Here is a 7,630-nt window from a genome sequence, read left to right on the forward strand (position 1 = left end):
CACTCCGAACACCTCTCGTCTACACTCAACTCGCGGATGTGGTTCGTGGAGGTGAGATATACACTGGTTACAACATGACAACACATCAGAAGGGTGCACTGCATGCAGGTCGTCATAATTAATATCATGCATTTATCAGCAGTACCACCTGGGTGCGGTAGAGGGCAGTGTATACCCGGGGAGTCATGTCGGTCCGACACCTTCACCTGTGGTATCGTTTTGGCACCATCTGTGGTTAAGGTTGGCTAGCCCTAGTTTACCTGTGAAATTCATAGGCCTAAATGAGAGATCAAATTAAAGTATATCTGTGACAAATTATTATTATTGATCATCCAGTGAAGTGATCGCAAAAAAAAAGTTGATGTTTTTATCCTTTCTCTTTCACCACATTCTGGGCGACAAATATTTAACGTGGATTTAAAAAAAAAATCTATATTTCAATAGGCGATAATCAAATACTGTTACATTTCAATTCAAGGTTTTACTGCCATAATGCCACCAAATTGATAGTTCTTGATGGTGTGACGTTGTTGTTGTCCATGTCACAAGTAACAGGTTTTAAACCAGAGTTTAGCCGAGCTGTCATTGGTTGATAAATCCGTCCTCGCGCATTCTGGCCCTCTCACGCAATCTCTGACGCGCGGTCAACGGAACAGGCTTCGGTCCCAGCCCCGGGTAAACCATTATACCTGTGTGATCACTTTTTTTCCATGAACATTTCATACCTGGATTTTCTTCTTTAGGTCCGCGTATCGATTGATCGCAAACATGACAATTAGGACGCTGAGAGATTATGGTCAGCACTACCGACCACGGATGGCATGCCTAAAAATGTAGGTTACCTACCAGTACGTTTACGTCATTTATCAGTACTTTTAAATGTTTTGAGAAAAAGGTAATATACTTTAGATGAACTAAAAGTTCACATCATGTCAATTGATTTTATGTGGGCTGGTGATAGCTTACTAGTTGATATATTATTATAGTTTACAGTAAATTCATGAGGAGTCCCAAGATTGTTGTTTAAATTTCTAATTTCATGTCTTAAAAAAACGAATCAATTGGTTTGTAAGTTAATTGTAAAATGTTATTTTTCGCAAGAGGTTCTAATTTGGTGATTTTTGCCGCTCATAATCCCGTTCCATCCAATTACAAATGGGACAGCTGTGAAGTCATCGCGATTTTCAATGTGGTAATCTGCATAGCTTCATCTAAAGATGCTACTAGACTCACACTATTGTTTCATGACCTGTAGGCTACTGTATATTTATTTTGTTTACAGCGAAGAGATTGTAGACCTCTCAGAGATCCAATCTCAATCTAATCTCTAAACAAGGTTTCTTATACTGTGGGTCGGGACTCAAAGTGGGCCCTGGGTAATGTGAGAGGTGGGTCGTGAGTTATAGAGATAATCTATAATCACCCACTATTTCTTCTTGATTCGGGTCGTTGGTGGACCATTTGTGTCACAGGAGGACGGTAATTTCTCATTTGGGTCTCGAGCTAAAAAAAGTTTAAGAACCCCTGCTCTAAACCAATTAGCTGCTTGGACAGCCGGGGTAAATGGCTCTGAGCAATCAGGTCCTCCACATCTCAGAGGTCAGAGGTATCATACAGAACACATCACTATGACCTTTGACCTGATAGGACTGTTTTCTTCCATTCCGTTGAAACAAACCAAAGTGTATTTTGAGTGTGGGTGTCTGTCCTCTCTCCCACCACCCTGCTCCAGGTGGAGGTGTTTGTGGTTGAGATGCAGGATCCTAAGAGTGGGGTGAAGGGTGCCGATCAGAAACTCAACGTAACCATCATCCCACACGTCATCAACGGTGAGTCCAGAGACTCACAGCACCAGATGGCGCCCCATGAGAGACAGTCTCTAAACAATATCCCCTCCCATCTCTTTATACTGTTACAATGTGTTGCCCTAGATCCTTTTCCTGGTGGAGTGAAATATGGCCACCGCTAGCCATGTAGCAGGGCTGACACCAACCCAAACATTTCAACTGTAGCCATGTAGCAGGGCTGACACAACCCAAACATTCAACTGTAGCCATGTAGCAGGGCTGACACAAACCCAAACATTCAACTGTAGCCATGTAGCAGGCTGACACAACCCAAACATTCAACTGTAGCCATGTAGCAGGGCTGACACAACCCAAACATTCAACTGTAGCCATGTAGCAGGGCTGCACCAACCCAAACATTCAACTGAGCCATGTAGCAGGGCTGACACAACCCAAACATTCAAACTGTAGCCATGTAGCAGGGCTGACACAACCCAAACATCAACTGTACGCCAATGAAGCTAGTAGCGGGCTGCCCAGTAGGAAACATAGGAAACACCCCATCAGCTACATTGGGTTGATAAAAAACACATAATTCAAGTTGTGGTAGAGGACTGCAAATTCAAAGCTGCGGCAAGATGTCTGTAGCCAGCCTGCCCAGGCTTGCTACATTGTTGTTATTAAACAAACATAATCTGGAAGTTGTGGGTAGTTATGGACTAGCTAAGATTCTATGAGCTGCAGGCAGCTGTCTTGTACGACCCTGCCAGGCTTGCTACATTGTTGTTATTTTAAAAACACATAATTCTGGGAAGTTGTGGGTAGTTATTGGACTAGCTAAGATTCTAGAGCTGCAGGCAGACTGCTAGCCGCTGCAGGCTTGCTACTGAAGGTTATTTAAGACGCTGTCAATTGGATCAGATCTGTGTGGGTGCTTTGTGCTCCCAAGCTGCCCTCTAATCCCGGGCTAAGACCAGGGCCAGGGGGAAAGAATCAGACCTGCATCCCAAATGGCTATAAGTGCACTGCAAAGACTTATGGGCGGGTCTAAACTAGAGCACTATATAGGGAATAACATAGTAACATGGTACTTCCTTCCCTTCATCTCCAGCCCTCCTGTTCATCCCAAATAGCACCCTATTCCCTACATAGTGCACTAGCGTAGATTATGGGCCCTGGTCCAAACTATATAGGAAATAGGGTGCCATTTGGACTGAGGGCTGGAGATAAAGGGAAGGAAGGACCATGTGACAGACAGGAAGTTGTCATCACAGTCATGGTACTTCCTGCTTCAGTGCTGGTTGTTATTGTAATTTGTAGTTTTTCATGACAACAGACAGATATATAGTGACCAATCTAATCACAAGTTAAGCTATACGGCATAAACTCCCACACCATTGTTATTAAGGGATGGATTCTGCACTGTGTCTGAGCCAGGTAGTACCTTCAACAGATAGTCTGTGTGTAGACCAGGCCTGTGAGAGCCTCTGTTGTCATGCTGTGAATATCAATATCACTTGTCATCCATCACACAGGGCAGGACATTTTACATGGATCGTCACCAAAATGAAGGTTACCACGAAGGTAAGCAACTGGATTCTAGGAATGGATTTGACTGGGTACTTATATAATTAATCCAACACAATAAAATTATTTTTTTATGTAATTAACAACTTCATTACCATGTTATTATGCAAGCAAGTCACTACTAGTTAAATGCTGTAAACGACAGTATAACCAAGAGCTTTGATAATATATGAACTCTCACTCCCCCCTCCTCTCCTCCCCCCTCGTCTTCTCCCCCTCCTCTCCTCCCCTCCTCCACCAGAGGCCCAGGCGTTTGGGACCATGCTGGTGGCCTACGGGTACATCTACCCCCTCCAGAACCACAGGACGTTGGTCCTGGTCCCCGACAGCACCCTCTACCGCTTCCAGGTACCTACCTGTATACTACCTGTAACTATCTGTGTCTATCTACCTGTATCTACCTGTATCTAACCTGTATTTACCTGTGTCTATCCTCCCTGTAACTACCTGTGTCTAATCTACTTGTATCTCTGTATCTACCTAAAACTACCTGTAACTATCCTGTGTCTATCTCCTGTAACTACCTGTGTCTATCTCCCTGTATCTCCCTGTATCTCCCTGTAATCTCCCTGTACTCCTGTATCTCCCTGTACTACCTGTATCCTCCCTGTAACTATCTGTGTAATATCTACCTGTATCTACCTGTATCTCGCCTGTGTCATCTCCCTGTATATCTCCTGTAACTACCTGTGTCTATCTCTGTACTACCTGTAACTACCTGTGTCTATTACCTGTATCTCCCTGTAACTATCTGTATCTATCTACCTGTATATCTCCTGTAACTACCTGTGTCTATCTACCTGTAACTACCCTGTAACTATCTACTGTAACTACCTGTCTATCTACCTGTATATCCCTGTAAACTACCGTGTCTATCTACCTGTAATATCCTGTAACTACCGTGTCTATCTACCTGTAAACACACCTGTGTCTATCTACCTGGTATCTCCCTGTAACTACCTGTGTCTATCTACCTGTATCTCCCTGTAACTACCTGTGTCTATCTACCTGTATCTCCCTGGAACTACCTGTAATCTCCCTGTAACTACCTGTGTCTATCTACCTGTATCTCCCTGAACTACCTGTGTAATCTCCCTGTAACATACCTGTGTCTATCTACCTGTATCTACCTGTGTCCCATCTACTGTATATCTGTACTACCTGTATATCCTGTAACTACCTGTGTCATATCTACCTGTATATCCCTGAACTACCTGTGACTCTACCTGTATATCCCTGTAACTACCTGTGTCTATCTACCTGTATCTCCCTGAACTACCTGTATCAATCCTTGTAACTACCTGTGTCTATTACCTGTATCTCCCTGAACTACCTGTGTCTAATCTACCTTGTAACTACCTGTGTCCTATCTACCTGTGTCTATCTACCTACCTGTAACTACCTGTGTCTACCTAACCTGTATCTCCCTGTAAACTACCCTGTCAGAGGCAGAGCAAATTACTCATCGTTCATGCTCAGCTGTCTGTCCCAGATCTTTCCTCAGACCCTAATTCTGGCCCATAATGCGCGGCTGAGGTGCTAGGGTTATTCTCTGGGCCCGTGAGACAGAGACTAGGTGGACTCTGAGTCGGCCCTCGAGGAACATAAGACTATGGTGGGTTTATCTTCTGTAAGTTGGCCCCTGAGGACAGTAAGACTATAGGTGGGTTTAATCTATCTGTAGTGGCCCTTCTAAGAGGACATAGACCTATGGTGTGGATTTATCTTTCTGTAGTGGCCCGCTGGGCACATAGACATGGCTCGGTTATCTTGCTAGTGGCCCTTGACGGACATAGACTAGTAGGTGGTTTATCTTCTGTAGTGGCCGCTGGGACATAGACTATGGTGGTGTTGTATCTTCTGTGCAAGTGGCCCGCTGGGACATAGCTAGTGGTGGGTTTTACTTTAGTGGCCGCTGCGGACATAGACTATGGTGGGTTTATTACTGCTAGTGGGCCCGCTGAGAGATCCATAGACTATGGTGGGTATTATCTTCATGTGTAGTTGGCCGTGAGACTTCACTTGGTGGGGTTGTTATCTTTGAGTGGACCGCTGCCCGAGGACCTAGACGATATGGGGGTTTGGATCTTCTTGTAGTGGTCCGATGACTATGGTGGGTTTATACCTTCTGTAGCCTGGTCCGCTGAGGACTACGACATATGGTGGGTTTATCGGCTTCTGTAGTGGCCTCGCTGCCAGACATTAGACGTGATGGTGGCGTTTATCTCTTGTAGTGGCCCGCTGAGGACATTAAGATAATGCTGGTTTATAGGAGTTACAGAATCTTGGGTCTTGTATGTGGCTCCCGCTGAGACATAAGACTATTGGTGGGGTTTATCTTGCTGGTAGTGGCCCGCTAGGACATAGAGCTATGGGTGGGTTTATCTCTGTAGTGGCCGTCTAGAGGACATAGACTGATTGCTGGGATTATGCTTCTGTCGTGGCCCGGTCTGTAGGACAAAGAACTATGGTGGGTTTATCTCTGTAGTTGGCCCGCTGAGGAAATAGACTAAATGTGGTTTTTATCTTCTGGTAAGTGGCCGTCCTCAAGAACGGGGCCCACTACAAGGAAGATAAAAACCTCATAGTCTATGTCCTCATAAGACCCGGGGGGGCCCCCCCCCAATCCCTTTTAACAAAGGAAAAAGGAAAAAAAAAAAACCCCCCCCCAACCCCATAGTCCCCCCCTAGTCCTCACGGGCCCACTACAGAGATAACCCACCATAGTTCTATGTCCTCAGCGGCCCACTACAGAAGATAAACCCACCATAAGTCTATGTCCTCAGCGGGCCCACTAACAGAAGATAAACCCACCATTTAGTTATGTCCTCACGCGGCCACTAACAGAAAGATAAACCCACCATAGTCTTATGTCCTCTAGCGGGCCAACTACAGAAGATAAACCGCACGCATAGTCTATGTCCTCAGCGGGGCCACTACAGAAAAAACCCACCATAGTTCTATGTCCTCAGCGAACCACTACAGAAGAAAACCCACCATAGTCCTATGTCCTCAGAACGGGCCACTACAGAAGATAAACCCCACCCATAGTCTCGGGCCACTACAGAAGATAAACCCACCATAGTTATTTGTCCTCAGCGGGCACTGCAAGATAAACCCACCATTTAAGTCTATGTCCTCAGACGGGCCACTAACAGGAAGATAAACCCACCATAGTCAATGTCCACAAGCGGGCCAACACAGAAGATAAAACCCACCATAGTCTATGGTCCCTCAGGCGGGCCACTACAGAAGATAAACCCAACCATAGTCCTTGTCCCAGCGGGCCACTGCAGAAAGATAAACCCACCATAGTCCCTATGTCCACAAGCGGGCCCACTACAGAAAGATAAACCCATCCATTAGTCTATGTCCTCAAGAAGGGGCCAACTACAGAAGATAAACCCACCATAGTCCTATGTCCTCACGGGACACTACAGAGATTAAACCCACCACTAGTCTATGTCCTCAGAAGGGCCCACTACAGAAGAGTAAACCCACCATAGTCTATGTCCTCAGCGGGCCACTACAGAAAGATAAACCCACCATAGTCTATGTCCCTCCAGCGGCCACTTTCTGCACGGGCCAGAAATAAGGGGTCTGAGGAAAGATTGGGGACAGACAGTGACATGAGATGAGTTAATTTGCTCGTGCTCTGAACACCGGGTAGTTACAGGGAGATACAGGTAAGGTTGACACAGTAGTTACAGGTAAGATAGACACAGGTAGATAGACACAGGTAGTTACAAGGAGATAGACACAGGTGTTCAAAGGGAGATACAGGTAAATAGACACAGGTAGTTACAAGGAAGATACAGGTTAGTTCCCAGGGAATACAGGTAGATAGACACAGGTAGTTACAGGGATATACAGTAATATCACAGGTAGTTCAGGTATACAGGTAGATAGACACAGGTAAGTTACAGGGATATACAGGTAGATACAGGGATATAAGGTAGACCTGGGACACAGGTAGTTACAGGTAGATAGACACAGGTAGTGACAAGGAGATACAGGTAGTTTTCCAGGGAGATAACAGGTAGAATAGACACAGGTAGTTACAGGGTAGATACAGGTAGTTCCAGGGAGATACAGGTAGATAGACACAGGTGTTACAGGGAGATACAGGTAGATAGACACAGGTAGTTACAGGGAGATACAGGGTAGATAGCACCGGTGGTTACAGGTAGATAGACACTGGTAGTTACAGGGATATACAGGTAGATAGCACTGGTAAGTTACAGGGATATACAGTA

General features: G+C 45.3%; 1 pseudogene; it reads left to right on the forward strand.

The window, feature by feature from the left end:
- Positions 1-637: 637 nt before the first annotated feature.
- LOC112078671 (regulator of G-protein signaling 9-like) lies at positions 638-3,722 on the forward strand (annotated as a pseudogene).
- Positions 3,723-7,630: the final 3,908 nt, after the last annotated feature.

The sequence above is a fragment of the Salvelinus sp. IW2-2015 genome, unplaced genomic scaffold (assembly GCF_002910315.2).
Source record: "Salvelinus sp. IW2-2015 unplaced genomic scaffold, ASM291031v2 Un_scaffold6059, whole genome shotgun sequence".
Lineage (NCBI taxonomy): Eukaryota > Metazoa > Chordata > Actinopteri > Salmoniformes > Salmonidae > Salvelinus > Salvelinus sp. IW2-2015.